Source organism: Vombatus ursinus, unplaced genomic scaffold (assembly GCF_900497805.2).
Source record: "Vombatus ursinus unplaced genomic scaffold, bare-nosed wombat genome assembly UNPS02014807.1, whole genome shotgun sequence".
Lineage (NCBI taxonomy): Eukaryota > Metazoa > Chordata > Mammalia > Diprotodontia > Vombatidae > Vombatus > Vombatus ursinus.
Genome location: NW_020954585.1, coordinates 52673564 through 52691401, shown reverse-complemented (window position 1 = coordinate 52691401; position 17838 = coordinate 52673564). Strand labels below are relative to the sequence as shown.

Below are 17838 nucleotides of genomic sequence, written 5' to 3'. Positions count from 1 at the left end.
TAGAGAAGGAAACAGCAAACCACTCCAGTATCTCTGCCAAGAAAACCCCAAATGGGGTCACGAGGAGTCAGATATGATTCAACAACAAGGGCTATTACTTAGGGAAGATTTAGTTTTCTGATAAGCTGGTAAGATAGATCTGAGTCTCATATTTATATACATCTCCCAGCAACCTCCTTGCCCTTCCAAGGCAAAGGGGTGGGCTTGCTCTCAAATCTTTCCATGCATTCAATTCAATGTAATCCAATTCCACAAATATTTATTAAGCACCTGCTGTGTCTAGGCACTGTCCTAGGGGCCAGAGACATGAAGCCAAAAAAAAAAAAAAAGAAATAATCCTTACTCTCATGGAACTCACACCTAAGATGGTCCCTTTGATTCTTTTTCCCCTTCAAGGATGCCTTTGATGTTTATTTGAACCTGATTTTTCTTGAATAAAAATGGAAGATGGTTTGTGAGTGAGGAGAGAATATGATGTGATTTGCACCAAGCTCCCACTGTTGGAAGGCTACTTCATAGAATGGAAAGAGTATTCACTGTACAGTCAAAAGTCTTAGGTTCAAATTCCACCTCTAATAGTGTGTGTCTATGTAACCCAGGGAAACATTACTGAGTGTCATGGCCTCAGTTTCCTTATCTGTAAAATGAAGGGCCTATATTTGATGGCTTCTGAGACCTCAGGAGGGCTCCATCTTGCCAGGGATGCTGGGTGAGTGCTATAAGGAAGATAGACTGTATAAAGCACAACTTCTATCCTTTTGCCCAATAAGTGAGGGTCCAGATGCACTTGGACCACACAGGACCACCTCTGGTCTTCTTTGTCCATCTGAGATTCTACTGCTTTCTCTTTTCTCCCTAACCAGATTAAAGGACCATGCATATGACATCTATATTAGTCATACGCGGTGCTACCCAGTGCTATTAGTTACCTGGGTGTGGCTGCTTATGTTTCATTTTGTTTCCAAATGACAAAGTCTTATCCCCAGTGCCTTAGAGAAGGCTCTTTGAACCAGGCCTCTGACAAACTGGATGGCCTTGAGCCACTCCCAACATCAATGCCTCAGCCACCTCTCTACATGAAGGAACCAAGAGGCTCTCTCAATGAGGCTATGATGAGGAAGACCTATGCAAAAGTATCCAACCAGTTTGGGTAGTAACAGTACACGGCAGCTAGGGAGGCAACAGAGAACAAATCAAACATACGTTGACATATCAAAGAGCCCTGCAGGGAGTGAAGTGATGTGTTTAAAATGCCTGCTTCTATTATGAACATGGCTGCAAAAAAACTCACCTGAGAGGAAATTTTTGCAGAGAGAATTTGCCTCTAGCAAGAGTAAGAAGAAGCTCTGTGGAGAGAAGAGGTCATGTGAATAAACAAAATCATTTTCTTTGATAACTTAACTTTGTACGTATTTTGCATTTACTAATCTGTGTATGTGTTATGTTCTGCCTCCTTCTCCTTGACCCCTCCAGAATGTAGGATCCTTAAGGACGGGATTATTTTAGTTTTTTTCTTCTATCTCTTACACCCAGCACCTTGCAATGTGTGACAAATGGTAGGTGCTGTTTGTTCAAAAGTGTTACTCTTAAGTTATTTCATTCATTCATTCATTCAACAATAAGTCTTTGCTAATTGAATGAATCATGAATCATTTGTAGATGGAGAAGTCAACTTCCATCCTATCTATCCCCACTTCCACTTCCCAGATTTAGCTTGGAATATAGGGTCAGGGACATCATGTATCATGGTCCCTTCCCCTGTATTGTAAAAAGAACCCTAACATATGGCCCTCCCCAAACCACAACCAAGCTCCTTTGATCCATTGGAGAGGGAAAACATTCTACGAATAACCATTTGGCCTGTCTGACAAGTTGGGACTTAACCATAATAAAAATGGGCAGTACGGTTTCAACAGTGGTTCCCAAACCAAATGACAGTCTGGCAAACCCCAAAAGGATACTGTAGAAAGAGACACACCATCCTCTCAGATGGCCATAAAGAAAAATCTCTAAAGAATAAAGTGGATAAATATCTTCTCCTTCTAGGGCCCTGTCTGACTCTTTGGACATCCAGTTCAAAGAGGGGACACTTAGCTAATGAAGCTTGATTGAGAAGAAAGGGTATTGATGAAGAGGAGGAGAAAATAATTATAACTCAAATTTATGTAGCATTTTAAGGTTTGTAAAACACTGTATGTATTTAATCTCATTTGATCCTCACAACAACCCTGGAAAGTAGGTGCTATTATTATCCCAATTTTACAGATGAGGAAACTGAGGCTAAGAGGGGTCAAATAACTTACCCAGGGTCACAAAGCTAGTAAGTTAGGCAGGTTTCAAACTCAGGTCTTCCTGACTCCACATCTAGTACTCTATCCACTAAGCCACCTAACTGTCTTTTTACTCTAAGAAAAAATCCACTTTGGAATCAACATGCAAGGTTTTTGTCCATTTATTTGATTTGGGGGACTTGTTATTGAGTTGTTTTGTTTTTTTTTTAAGTGACCATCTCAAGAAGACTAGAACGGACCACAGCGAGGAAAGAAATCTGACCGAGTCAGATCTATAGATACATAGAATATCTGAGTTGCAAGAGACCCTAGAGCCCATCTAGTCCTGGATCTGGCAAAATATGGCCAGAAGACAAAATCCAGCCTTCTGTCTGTTTTCATGTGGCCAGTGAGCTAAAAATGTTGGGTTATGTTACATTTTTAAATACCATAACTTTATTTTTAAATGTAAAAATCATTCTTAGTCCATAGAGGTATAAAAACAGGAAGCTGTTTTTGCTTCCCCACCCCCACTCCTCCATATTCTAGAACTAGAAATCTAGAACTAGAATTCAATTTTCTCATCCTAGAAAGGGGAAATCTGAGGCACCATGGAAGGAAACAGCTCTACCCAAAGTCAGAAAGCTGACCAGCAGCAGAAAGCCAGCACCAGAACCCGGACTTGTTGAATCCCAGTGCTCCTTCCAACATCTTTGTGGATTCTGAGGATCAATCAATCAATTAATAGAGCTGGAAAGAACCTTAAAAGAAGTCCTCTAATTTAAACTGACCACATATGGGGTTGCAACTCATAGTTTAAGAAGTGCTGAAGGGGTCATGAGAGGAAGAAGTTTAAGAAGCCCTGCTTCTAGTCTAAGATCCTCATGTACCAACGAAGAAACTGAGACCCTACGGAGGTTAAGTGGCTCAAGACTGTTGTTGTTTGACTCTTGGTGACCCTCTGAGGGTTTTCTTGGCAGAAATACTGGAGTGGTTTGCCATTTCCTTCTCCAGCTCATTTTTACCGATGAGGAAACTGAGGTAAACAAGGTTAAGTGATTTGCCCAGCTAGTAAGTATCTAAGGCCACATTTGAACTCAGGTCTTCCTGCCTCCAGGCCAAGTGCTCTATCCATTGTGCCACCTAGCTGCCCTTCTCAAGATTACCATGGTAGTAATTAGAAGAGTTTCAATTTGAAACCTGTTCCTCTGCCTCCAAAGGGCAGCTAGGTGGCACAGTGGATAGACCTGGGCCTGAAATCAGAAAGACCTGAGTTCAAATGCTGTCTCAGACACTTTCTACCTATGGAACCCTGAGTAAGTCATTTAACACATTCACCTCAGTTCCCTAATCTGTAAAATGAGCTGGAGAAGGAAATGGCAAACCACTCCAGTATCTTTTCCAAGAAAATCCCAGGTCACCAAGAGTCAACCATGACTGAAAAACGACTCAACAATTCAACCTCTGACTCCAAAGCTAGCATGCACTCTGCCATGCCCTGTTCACCTCTCCTCATCTCCCTTTTGTTAATTCTTGACTTTCAGGTTCAATTCAATCAAGGGGACGACAAAAATCTATCTCTTCCTGTCCCCTCTCCCTTCTTCTTTTTGTCTAAGCTCCTTTTCTGAAAATAAGGCTATTCCTGCTGGACGCTGGTGTACGAGTCACAAAACCATTGTTTTACTTGAAAGTTTATTCTGTCCTCATGTGTTTGCCAGCTCTGGCAAAAACTAAGTGGTGTTCCATGCTTAGAAGTTCTGCAGGCTCCATTGGGAACATGCTTTAGAAACTTGCCAAGGCCAATTCAATCAGTAAATGTGTCGCTAGTGTCTGAATGAACCATACTGTAAAACTCAGTCTAATAGACATGAAGGACAAAGAAAATCACGTGACTATAGATCTGTAACAGACATTATTAAAACAGGCTCTTAGCATGGAGTCTATGGACTTTTTAAATATATATATATATTATTACTATATTTCAATATAATTGATCTCTTTATAATCCTTGGTATTTCATTTTATGCATTTAAAAACATGGGGCAGCTAGGTAGCACAGTGGATACCCTGCCTGGAGTCAGGAAGACTCATTGTTGCTATTGTTGAGTTGTTTCAGTCATGTCTGACTCTTCATGACCCCATTTTGGGTTTTCTTGAAATAGATACTGTAGTGGTTTGCCATTTCCTTCTCCAGATTTTTATAGATGAGGAAACTGAGACAATCAAAGTTAAGTGACTTGCCCAGGGTCACACAGCTCGTAAGTGTCTGAGACAGGATTTGAACTCAGGAAGATGAGTCTTCCTGACTCTAGGCCAGGCACTCTATCCACTGCACCAGCTGGCTGCCTGAAGACTCATCTCCTTAAGTTCAATTCTGGCCTCAAACACTTGCTAGCTGCGTGACCCTGGGCAAGTCACTTAACACCGATTGCCTCAGTTTCCTCATCTGTAAAAATTTAGAGAAGGAAATGACAAACCACTCCAGTATCTTTGCCAAGAAAACTCCAAATAGGGTCACAAAGAATCGGACTCAACTGAAACGACTGAACAACAACAACATTTAAAAACAGAATTCTGTGAAGGGGTCCATGGGCTTTACCAGACCACCAAAAGTGTCAAGGATGCAAAAAAGACTAAGAACCCCTGCATTAAAACAAATAACTACTAGCTACAAAGCATTTTTATAGTTTACAAAGCATTGTGATGTTGTGGTAACATTATCATATCCTATTTTACAGCTGAGAAAACTGAGAAGTTGGGCGAAGAGATTTGCCCATGGTCATATGGCTTATAGTAGGAGAGACAACATTTGAACCCAGGTCTTCCAGTCTCCATCTGACACTCCAACCACCATGCCACACTACTCCTCCAACTAGCAGCTCCCAACTTTGTGAGATTAAGTCACTTAACTTATCTGAGCTTCTGTTTCCTCATCTGTAAAATGGGTATAGTAATGCTTATGCTATCTTCCTTTCAGAGTTACTGTGGGTGAAGTGCTTTGTAAACCTTGAAGTATAGCAGAAATGCAAGTTGTTATTTCAGAACGAAAATTGTTCCTAAGTAATGGAAAGAGGCTGAGGAGATTGAGCTGGGCAGTCAAAGGTCCCTCCAAAGTACCTAAACACAAAACAAAACAGAACAAAACAAACTAAAAAAACTGTCCTCATTTTTTTTTTCCTTTCCAATGCTTTTCCAACTCTTTTATTCCCCTGAATGAAGTGTTAAGTTTTGAGTCTGACTGCAAAGGGATGGGGTGGGGACGTAGGAAGAGAGGAAGGAATCATTCAGTATTGGCTGGAAAACCTTGACTGGTTTAAACCAGAAAGCAACTTGCAAGCAATTTTCATAGAGTAAAAAAAGTTAGGGGTTGGGGTGGCAGACTGCAGTGGAAGAAAGCATACTAATTCTGGGAAAATCACCCCAGTAGGAAACAGCTTAAAGTTTGTGCTTCCTGTGACTCTATGATCTATGAGTTGGGATCTTTCTTTTCTGGATCTTCCCCTTCACCCAAGGGTCATACAGATAGTAAGTAGCAGACAGAGTCTGCTTTGGAACACTTTGACGGCAAATCCAGCACTCTCTCTGCAAAACTGCCTCCCGTGAAGGAGAATACTATGAAATTTTGCTACAGGGATAGATTGGTCTTGGGGCCCAGAGTGCTAGGATCAGAAAACTATACTTTGTAGGGTGAGCAATAGGAGGCAATGAAAGATTTTAAAATAATAATAACAACTAGCATTTTAATAGTACAAGGTTTGCAATGCACTTTTACAAATGTTATCTCACTTGATCCTCACAACAACCCTGGGAGGTTGGTACTATTGTTATCCCCATTTTACAGATGAGGAAACTGAGGCAGACAGCGTTTAAGTGCACAGTGTCACACAGCTAACAAGTGACTGAGGTAGAATGTGAACTCAGGTCTTTCTGACTCCAAGTCCAACACTCTATCCACTGTGCCATCTAGAGGAGTGGCATAATTACAGAAATCTGCTAGAAGAAAAAAAAATAGCCTTGCCCAGTCTAGCTTGACCCAATAATATTAGCAGATGATAGAACTGCTCTATAAAGGGCTTCCTGAGGAACACTTCAGGAAAATGATTATGGCTAGAAAGTCTCATATCATTTAGATCCTAACCTCTTAGAGGTCAGGAATAAGTGTTCTGCATGTCCTAAACTACAAAAACACATTTTATGGCCTCAATAAGTATTCATTGATGTACCTGTTGATGTCAGTTACAAATGGATTGACAGAATCTAAGAACTCCCCTGAGCTTACGCATCTTTGCATCTAGGTATATGTGTGTGTATGTATGTGCATATATATAAAATGTGTGTATACACACACATATATAAGATGTATAGTTTATATTTGCATAGATATAGTTACCTATAGGTATGTATTTATGCATCTTTGAATATGTGTATATATGTGTATCTATACACATACATAAATAACATTATATATCATATATACATATCTTCACATCTATACAGTTACATATATGTGTATATATATATGCATCTTTGAATATGTATGCATGTAAATGTGTGTATATGGATATATGTTTGTGTGTGTGTGTTTGCCCAGTGGGTTCTTGAAAGACCAATCAGCACCTTCCATTACCTTGGAAACACCTAGATACACGTTGTCATATGTACCATGTGGGATTTTTACATGTTACAATTGCTAGCTCATTTGTATTTCTTTTTATTTTTTTAATTCAAAATATAAAGAATGGTTGATTCATTAAAATAGCTTCTTTCATTTAAGAGAGTAATTTAGAAATGCATGGGAGGGTTCTTCAAGTAAAATGTCCAACTAAGGAGACTTTAGTTTTGGACTTGGCTCTTAATAACTAACTACGACTCTGGGCAAGGCACAGAATAACAGAATCTGAGTTAGGGCAAGGATCTCAAAGACCATCTAGTCTGATCCAAACCTAAATGAGAGAATTCCCAGACAAGCAGTTATCCAACCTCCCTTTGAAAACCTCCAGAGAAGGGGCGCTCCCAAGGCATCTCAGTCTACTTTTGTTCAGCCCTAATTAAAAGGAGATTTTTTTCCTTCTAGCAAGCCCCAAGGTATAGATAGAGAGAGAGAGAGAGAGAGATAGGATAGACAGATAGATAGATGGATAGATAGATAGAATGATAGATAGATGAATGGATAGATGATAGATGGATGGATGGATAGATGGATGGATGGATAGATGGATAGATGATAGATGAATAGATGGCTAGATAGATGGATGGATAGATAGATGGAGAGATAGATGGATGGATGGATAGATAAATGATATATATGTATATATAATATATAGGGGTGTATATGTATATATATGTGTATATGTGTGTGTGTATCATCTATCTATCCATCTAACTTTACCCCCACTATTCCTGGTTCTGTCATCTGAGGTCAAGCAATGTGAGCCTAATTCTCTTCTGCACGAAAGACCTTCAAACACCTGAAGGCAGTGATAATGACACCCCACTCCCCCACCTCCCACCCTTAAATCTTGTCTTCTTTGGACAAAACATTCCTAGTTCTTTCATAGGGGTTAGAATATTTGGAGAGTGGGAGGAGAATACTTGAAAAACAGGAAAACCTAAGTTCAAATGCTCATTCAAGCACTTAGTGACTGAGACCCTAGGCAAGTCACTTAACCACTACTTGCCTCAGTTTCTTCATTTGTAAAATGAAGATAATAATAGCATCTACTGGGGTTGTTGTAAAGATCAAAATTTTTATATATTTATATATATGCATGCATGCATGTATATATATATACATGTGTGTATATATGTACATACATATATATATTTTGACCTATGTTTCAAAATGTCATATATACATATATGTAGATATAGATAATATTTTGAAAACTTTAAAGATATATATTTGTGTGTACCTGAGTATATATATATATACACACATATATATACATATATATATACATATATACATATATTTTACCTATTCTGCTTTTTCATCTCTTCACCATACTGGTTACCTTTTTCTGGATGCTTTCCTTGTCAATGCCCCTCCTAAAATGTTGCACCCAAAACTGAATGCAATAGATCAGATATGACTTGACCTGGGCAAATAACAATGGGGTTATCACCATCCTAAGTAGAATGGATTACATTAGAAAATTATTTAAGCACAGTTCTAAGCAATGGGAATACAAAGAGAAGATGGAGACAATTCCTGCCTTCATGGATCTCATATTCTAATTGAGGGAGACAGTACATAAAGGGGGACTCATGTACACATTCAATTCATGGTGGTTAACAAGGCCAGGTAGTTCTTAAATTCTGACAGAGAAAGTAGCAAGGCAAATAGCAGAGGGAGGGATGGGGTGTTCAGCATGTAGCTAATAGGGGATGCCTTGTGCCTGGTGGGAACTGGCCAATGGGGTGATGAAGGATGGGTTGGGGAAGAGAGACATCCATCCATGATTCCACTCAATGGTGGCAGGTGATTCCAGTTCATCTTTAATGTTCTGGACAATATGTCTTTTGTAAAGCTGCCTAGCTTTTAAATAGCCTTTTTTTGGTGGGGGGGGGGGGAGAAGGAGAAGGGGGAAGAGACTTGTTGACATGAACTGTTGCCTTTCCCTCTCCAGTCCTCATCCAGGTGATTTTTCTAACTCTTCACTTCTCCCCAATTTACATAATCATTATTCCATTCAATTTAACACACACTAGTTGAGTATCTACTATGTGCAGAGCTGCTGCCATCATAGGTCCTGGGGAAATGCAAAGTTTTAAGGCATAGTTCCCACCCTACTGCAACTTGGAGACCCCTATGGGTAAATGACACATAACTATAACATATAAGTGAATAAGAGATGGGCAAGTGAATCATTATGAAAGGATGAGAATTAGGTAGGAAGGGCTAGGGTTTCCAAGCTTCAGATAGAGGGATAACTTAACTCAGTACGAATTTATGAAGTATCTAGAGTATATAGAACACTGTGTTGTGTGCTGGGGAAGACACAAAGCTCATCTAAGACAGGATTCCTGCCTTCATCAAATTTATAGACTAGTAGGGGGTATGATACAAGCACAGATGTGTAAAATAGACATTACATGCTATATTCATTGGGAGATACAAATAATCATAGCTGGTATTTATATAACACTTTAAAGTTTGAAAAATGTTTTAGATACATTATCTCATTTGATCCTCACAACCTTCTTGTGAAGGTACATATGTTGCAGGTATTATTATTCCTATTTCACAGATGAGGAAACTGAGGCTGAGAAGTTAGGTGAATTATCAGTGGTCACATAGGTGATTAAGTACCAACTTTATGAATCCAAGTCCAGTATTCCTGCCACTACCTCTGAGAAAATGATGATTATTGGCTGGTGGGGGGAGGTGAAGCAGAGATAGATGGGGATCAAGGAAGATACTGAAATCGGGCTGGGCTTTAAATGATGAATAGAAATCTAGCAGGCAAAGAAAAGAAGGGAAGATACCTCAAGCACAGGAAATAGCATGAGCAAAGGCCATGTATGAATAGGCCAATGTAATTGGAGCATGGTGATCAATAGTATGATAGAAGGCTAGAAAGATAGGGCAGTAACTCGTTGTGGAAAGTCTTGAACACCTAGCTGAGAAATTGAACTTTAGCTAGTAGGCCAACAAGGACTAATCCACTAAAGATTTTTGAGTAAAAGAGGCAACATGATCACATTTATACATAAGGGAGATTAGCCTTCCAACAGTGTGGAAGGTGGGCATGGGGTGTAGGAGGAGAGAGGGACATTGTGGAGGTAGAAAGAACTTTCTTTATATCTAAATCTCCATCTGTTAAAAAGACAAAAACAATGTCTACCACTAGCCAAGAGGAATAATGTTATAAATTAAATGCAGCATCATCATCATTACATTCTGAACCACTGAGAACCTGGGTTTATCTTCATGCCATGATGAGGTAATCACAGCAGGAATCCCCTGCAGGGATTTATGATCCTATTATTCCATAAATGCATGAATGGTCAGTCAGTCAATAAACATTTAAGTGCCTCCTATGTGCCAGACACTGTGCTAAGCTCTGGGAAAGATAAAAGACAGCCTCTGCTCTTGAGGAGTTCATAGTTTAATAGGGGAGACAACATGTAAACAGCTATTGACAAACAAGATCCTAAACAGGATAAATTACAGACAATCTCCAGATGGAAGGCACTAGAATTAAAGGGGATCAGGAAAAGCTTCCTGTAGAATGTGGGATGAATGTGGGATTTTAGCTGGGATTTGAAGGAAATCAGGGAAGCCAGGAGCTAGTGAGAAGGAAGGAGAAAGCATTACAGGCTTTGGTGGGCTGGGGGTGCACGAGAGTCCGGGAGGTGGGAAATGGAGTGTCTTGTTTGAGGAACAACAAAGAAGTCAGTGTCCTTTGGATCTCAAAGTACATGGGGGATGGAGGGTGTAAGATGTAAGAAGACTCGAAAGGTAAGTGTGGACAAGTTATGAATGGATCAGAACAACAAACAGGTAATTTTATGTGTGATCCTGGAGGTAAGTAGGGGAGTGATATGGTCAGAACTGTGCTTTAGGAAAATTACTTTGAAGGCTGAGTAGAAGATGGACTGGAATAGGGAGAGACTTGTGGCAGGCAGACCAACCACCAGACTTTATAACAGACCACATTTGAGGTGATGAGGACCTTAAATGAGGTGGAAGTACTATCAGAGAAGAGATTTTACAAAGGCAAAATGAATAGACCATGGCAACAGATTGGATGAGGGGGAGAGGGAAATGTGAGAGAATGAGGAGAAGAGAATGATACTTAGGCTGCAAGCCTGGGTGACTGGGAAGATGGTGCTACCCTCAACAGTAAGAAGGAAGTTAAGAAAAGGGGAGGGTTTTGGACGGGAAAGATAATGAGTTCAGTTTTGGATATGGTCAGTTTAAGATGTCTATAGGACATCCAGTTCAGAGATTTTCAATAAGCAGTTAGATATGCGAGACTGGAGACAAGCAGAGAGCTTTAGACTGGATAAGTAGATCTGAGAATTATAAGCATGGAGACGATAACTGAATCTATAGGAGCTAATGAGACCACCAAGTAAAATGGTATATAGGGAGGCAGCTAGGTGGTTCAGTGAATAGAGCTCTGGCCTTGGAGTCAGGAGTATCTGAGTTCAAATGCAGACTCAGACACTTAACACTTACTAGCTGTGTGACCCTGGGCAAGTCACTTAGCCCTGATCACCTCACCAAAAAGAAAAAAAAAGTTTAAAAAATAGTATTGAGGGAGAAGAGAAGAGGGTCTAGGATATTGCCCTATGAGGCACCTAGGGATAATTGGCATGACATGGAGTAGTCAAATAGATAGGAGGAGAACCAAGAAAAACTAGGGTCAGGAAAACCTAGAGAGAAGACGGTATCAAGTAGGAAAGGGTGATTGCCGTCAAAAGCTGAAGACAGGTCAAGATGGATAAGAAATGAGAAAAGGGCATCACATTTGTCAATTAAAAGATATTTGTTAAGTTTGGAGGGAGTACAGTTTCAATCGAACAGTTGTCCTTCATTCTCAAAGAGAGCCAAAATGATATCACTTTGTTAGAGTCAAATTACAATGTGTCCAACTGTGGCTGATCAGACCAGTATGAGCTCAAAATGCTCTACCACAGATCAGGCACAAATAGCCCATGTTAGCATTTGACGTGGATTCTCTATATCTGACATTTTTTTGTGTTTCTACCGCAGGGTCAGTAATCAGGCCAGGGTTGGGCAAGCAGACAATTTCTAGGGCACGTTTTCTAGCCCCTTCCTCACACCAGGAGGTGGGCAGTATGATCCTTAAAAGGTTGCTCAGACACTCACCGGGCTGCTGAATCCCATTGCTGCTTCCAGTGAAAAGATAGAGCCTATGTGCAGGGTTGTGACTGCAGCTCCCAATGTATCCACACCTGCTGCTTTGTCACTTGCCTGTTGCCACAGGACTTTGAGATAGGTAAAATGGTAAAATGGTATGGGTGATATCTTTTGATTCATGCGTAAATTGGATTTAAGTGAGGCAGAATTGCACAAAGTTGTTGGCCTCATTCTCTCTTCCAGAGTCATCACAGTCTGGTGGCAGGACAGAGTGAAGATGGCTTGAGATGCCCTAAGGACGACCTTAATATCTTCAATGTCTAATGGAGCTCTAAGTGCTCCACAGCTGCCTTCGTGGCCATTGGAACAAATTGTTCTCATATACCCATTCCACCAGGGGGAAGTCTGCACATGCTTGAGGTAGACCAACAGATCTAAGACTCCTCAATTACCCTCAACCTGGTATAGCCCCTCTGCTGAAACAGTTTACTGGAGTGTAGCTGCTGTGTATGTTACAGCTTCTTGGAGCCACAGGGGAGAGGTAGATCTGGTGGACATCAAAGGTGGAAAGCAGCCCTGAAAAGGGCTCTGCAGCCCTCACACCAGAGGGACTAGTCTTAAGAAAGCCATGCTGTAGAGTTAAGAAGAGAGTTACAGAAAAGGAAGTAGAAACTCGTACTGTGGATGGTCCTCTCAAGGAGTTTAGTCATAAAAGGGAAGAGAGATAAGGGACAATATCCAGTGGGGATGGATAGATCAAGAGAGGGGTTGGGTATTTTTGGTTTTTTGGGGTTTTTTTTTTTTGAGAATAAAAGAGACATGGGCGACAGGGAGAGATTGAAAATTAGTGAGAGTGGGGATGATGGAGGAGGCAATCTGCTGGAAAACACTGGATGGAATGGGATCCCTTATGCAGATAGAGGAGTTTTCCTTGGCAAGAAGAATCTCATATGTTTGGTTAATTTCTGCTAAGACCTAACAGTCAGCCCTCCCTCTACATCTATTTCTCCTGACTTACTTTCCCTTCTTTTCTAACTTCTCCATTTCTCACTTCTTTTAATTTTCCCTCTTCTCCTCTTCTTCTACTTTTCCTCTTGGGGCTCATCATTCTTTTTTTTTTTAATCACTTTAATTAGTGCCCTTTGTTTTTATGTCACAGTCATTTCTGGAAATAGTTCCCTTCTCCCTACACAAATCAAGCCTCTCTTGTAACAAAGAAAAACAGTTAAGCAAAAACATTGGATACAATGACACACTTCTGACAATATATATAACATTCTGCCCTAATGATACTCATTATTCTTAAACACAAACCTTGCAACTAAAAACTGAATTAGTTGTTTTCTTTCCTAACATTCTTCTTGACTTTCCATTACCCAGTACCTAATCTTCCTTATGCAAAGACCTGGTAATGACATTCCTTTGCCCAAAATCCTTCAATGTCTCCCAATGGCCCAGTGAGTCAAGTTCAAACTTCTTAGCTTAGTATTCTCTAAGGTCCTTTGCAGTCTGGTGCTGCCCAGATCTTTTCACCCTTTCTACTCATGCTCCTCTGTACTCCTCTCCATGTAATTTATATTCTAACCAAAACTGGACTATGATTCCTGCTATAGACTCTTTGTTCTAGCCTCCTAGTCTTGGCTTATGCGATTCTTTTGTGTCTAAGATGTCACTTGATTCTCCCCTATCTTCCCCTCAGTTAAATTCTACCCATTCTTTTTACAGTCCAAATGAAATACCACCTCCTTATGAAACTTTCAAAAGCTACATGGATTTCCTTCTATGTCTTGCTTACCTAATCTATTTCACTGACCAACTCTTTTATTTTTAGCCATTTTATTCTAACTTTTCTCATTCTAAAAAATAATTATTGCTTTATAAAATAATTTGAGATCTGATGTTAAACCTCCTTTGCCTACTTTCCCTCATTATTTCCCTCAATATTTAGGTAGCTTTTTTTTTTTGTTCCTCTACATATATAATTTTGTCTCATTAAATAGTCAACCAATCAACAAGCATTTGTATCATGTGCCAAGAACTGTGTCGGAAAGGGTCCCTGCCTGGAGTGACCTTACATTCCAGGAGAGAAAACATGTACATGAGTAGATGTTCATTTATATAAACAAAAAAATATACAAAGTAAAACCAAGGCAATTAATTACATTAGCAGCTGGGAGGATTAGAAAAGGCCTCGTGTAGGATGCAGCATCTGAGTTGAGCTTTGAAGGAAGCTATTGATCCTTTTGGTACAGTTGGGACCCGTTTAGCATGGATAATGATTCCTCAGAAGTGACCTCACATATTCAAATTCAAAGTATTCAAAGTTATAATTATGGTTAAGACGATTAGCATAGCAGTCAACCCTTAGATTAATTTGGATAGTATGGCCAGGTCATAAACATTGACTTTCTCCAATTACTTAGGTCGCCCTTTATTTCAGTGAATATTGTTTATAGTTAGGTTTATAGAAGTCTTAAATCCTGTGTGTCTTGGTAGGCATGATTTTCTAATCATCCCAGTCCTTAGTGACCCTTCACATTTGAATTTAAACATTGTATGCTTCTCAAAGGGAGGAATTGTCTTTTGTCTCTTTCTGTACCCCAGGACTTAGCACTATGCCCCAACATAGTAGGCGATTAATAAATAGATTGATTGATGGTGTAGTATAGTTACCTGGGTACCTACTTCCTACACTTTTGGCTACTAGATTATAAACTTTATAAACATCAGGGCTTGTAGTTTCAGTTCAACTCTTTGTCACCCCATTTTGTTTTGTTTTGTTTGTTTTTTGCAAAGATACTGGAGTGATTTGTCATTGCCTTCTCTAGCTCTTTTTGCAAGAAACTGAGGCAAACAGAGTGAAGTGACTTGGCCAGAGTCACCCAGCTAGTCTGAGGCTGGATTTGAATTCAAGAAGGAGTCTTCCTGACTCCAAGCCTGGCACTCTATCCACTGTGCCACCTTAAACTTCTATATTACGTTTTATTTATTATATATTATATACTTTATAATACTGTCTTTTCTCCCCTCTGTCTAGTAAGCACTTAATAAACCTTTCATACATTTAGAACAGTAACATAAGATGATTGAGTCCAACCCCTTCATTTTACAGATGAGGTAACTGAGGCACAAAGAAATTAACTGAGTCATCCAACATCAAACATGCATTAAGTGTTCAAAACCAGGTTCTCTGACTGCAAATCCAGTGTTTCCAGTGTTTCTCCCTGCTATCACTTGACTCACTAGGTCCTTACACCTCTCCTTCTCTACTGGAAGCCCTACGAAGTCAAAAGACACAGGACCTAGGTTCAGATTCTGTCTCTGACCCTTACGTACCTTTGGGTGAGTCATTTAACTTCATTAGGCTTTTTTCATTTTGTCATCTGTAAAAGGACTGAATGGTCTTTAAAGTCCCGTCGAGATGTAAACCTATGGTCCTAAGTATTTTTTTTCTTTTCATGTTTTTATTTATTTATAGCATTAAAATTTTTTTTGAGTTCTAAATTCTCTCCATCCCCCACTCCTTGAGAAGGCAAGCAATATATCAGTTATACATGTAAGGTCATGCAAAACGTGATTTTTAGCCATGCTGCAATAAAAAAAAAAAACCCAACAACAACAAAAAAGAAACAAAGTGGAAAAAATATACTTCAATCTGAGCTCAGAGATCATCAGTTCCCTCGACGGAGGTGGATAATCCTTTTATCATGGGCCTTTGGAATTGTCCTGGATAATTGTATTGCATAGTTCTAAGTACTGAGAGACAGCGCGATATAAAAATAAGGAGCCAGCCTCGACGCCAGGAGTCCCACCAATCTCTGACACATACTGACTGTGTGACCCTGGGCAAGCACACTGACACTGTGTGGATTGAAGAGAAGGCGCTAACCTCCAATGGGTGATCAATCAGGAATTACCAGTGTCAAAGTAGTGACAAGTTCAGTCCCTACCCCTAAGTATTGTGGAAACTAGAGTGCCAAGGCCTGAATTCCAGAACTGGCTCTGGAACTTGGACAAGTCACTCCCCCCACCCCCATCTCCTGGGGCTCAGTTTCCTCATCTGTAAAATGGGCATAACAGTAAGTCCTAAATTTGAGGAAATCCCTATAAGAATGTGAAGTTTTTTGTTGTTATAACTTTATTATTGTAATAATAATCATGTGCCCGGCCCAATAACGGGGGGGGCGGGAGGCAACACCCTCACGTGGTCCCACCCTTCCACAGGCTCACACTTGCCTCCTCCCTTCCCCTTCGCCCCTCACCCCGCGGCCGGGACGGGGCGGGCCGGGGCGGGCCGGGAGGGGGCGGGATGTGAATGAATGGGGCGGGAGGCGCGAGACGGGCGGATCCCTCCCTCCCTCCCTCGGCCCGCCGCCCGGGTGAACGGGCCCGGGGTGACGGTGGGGGGGCGGGGAGGAGGAGGCGAGGGGGCGTGGCCAGCTGACGCGCGCTGACGCGCGATCCCGGAAGCGGAGTGTCAGATGCTGAGGACTGGGGGGGTTGTTGTTATTCCCGAAGTCGGAGGAGGAGGAGGAGGCAAAGTGGGAAAGCGCGTCCCCGCGAGGAGTCGCCGGAGCCGGAGCCGCCGCCGCGCGTCCCCGCCGCCGCCGCCGCCCCCCTCCAGGCCCCGCCGCGTGCCCGCGCCCCAGGTAAGAAGGCGGCTGCCGACGGTTGGGTTGGGAGAGCCGGGGGTAACGGACCCACCGCCAGACGGTTGGGCGGGGGGGCGGGGCGCTTGGGGATGGGACCCGCCCCGATCCGACGCTGGCGGCGGCCGCGGGGGCGTGGTGCCCCCTCCTCACTCTGAGGGGTGGGAGGCGGTGTCGGTCCCCCAGCCCCCGGCCTGGTCCCCCACCCCTTTCCGCTTTGCTCGCGCTACCCGCACGTGCTGCCCTCGTCCCGTCCCGTCTTGTCCCGCCCGGGCAGGGCCGGTGCCCCGCGAACCCGGGAGCCCGAGGACCGTCCCCGCCCGCCCCTCCCTCCTTCCCCTGGACCGAGTCCTTCCCCCCGTCCCTCTGTTACCCCCCAAATCGCTGAGTCATCCTTCTGGGGGAGACACGTGCCCGGACTAGGGGGCGGAGGGGGAGACACGTGCTGACCGTCCCGCGGAGAGACCCGGGACCAGCACGTGGCGCCCCCGGACCAGGGCTGGGCGCGTGGTGAGGTCAGAGGAACCCCTCTCCAGCCCCCCTAAGAAAGCCTCGGGGTCCAGGAAAGCAACCGCTCCGCGCCCCAAGAAAAGAGAAGCCAGGCAGCGGTGAAGAAGGCAGGCAGGGTGGGGTTAGAAAGGGGACAGGAGAAACTCTGGGCTCACCCCCATCCGAGAGTAAAGGAGAGCAGAAAGGAATAAGCATTGAGCCATGCTAGAGAGGGGTGAAGACAAGGGAGGGGGCGGGAAGGAGCATCACCAGGGTGGGGAGCATGCATGGGAACCGGCCGGCTGGAGGGGTGCCGCGGTGCTCTTCTGGGCAGACCCGGCACTGTCAGAGGCTGTCAGTGGGAAATTTTTCCCTAGCCCTGGTGACAGCTGAACTAAAGTCTAGTGTCTCTCTTCTGTTTCTATTTGGCGTCTGTCACCCGTCTGCCCAGTTCTCCCCCTAGACCCTTCCTCCAACTTAGTTGAGCCAACTATCAACCAATCCAGCTGTATTTCCATATGTGCAAATGATTTGCTGATAGTACATAAGCACCAGTAAGTCTAGGGCTGTAACTTTATAGGATCTTGTTTGTCACGTT

The 17838-nt window shown here is 42.4% G+C and overlaps 2 protein-coding genes across 4 annotated transcripts in view; one reads left to right on the top strand and one right to left on the bottom strand.

The window, feature by feature from the left end:
- LOC114051888 (lysosomal alpha-glucosidase-like) overlaps positions 1-17838 on the bottom strand; it is a 73209-nt gene that overhangs the window by 53710 nt on the left and 1661 nt on the right. For all 3 annotated transcript variants that reach the window (XM_027874272.1, XM_027874271.1, XM_027874270.1), the window contains exon 2: positions 1292-1346. The gene's annotated coding sequence lies outside the window, so the exon portion shown is untranslated. The remainder of the gene's footprint in view (positions 1-1291; positions 1347-17838) is intronic.
- The window catches only part of MAFK (MAF bZIP transcription factor K), an 18446-nt gene continuing 17325 nt past the window's right edge, over positions 16718-17838 (top strand). Inside the window, exon 1 of the mRNA XM_027874273.1 lies at positions 16718-16751. The gene's annotated coding sequence lies outside the window, so the exon portion shown is untranslated. The remainder of the gene's footprint in view (positions 16752-17838) is intronic.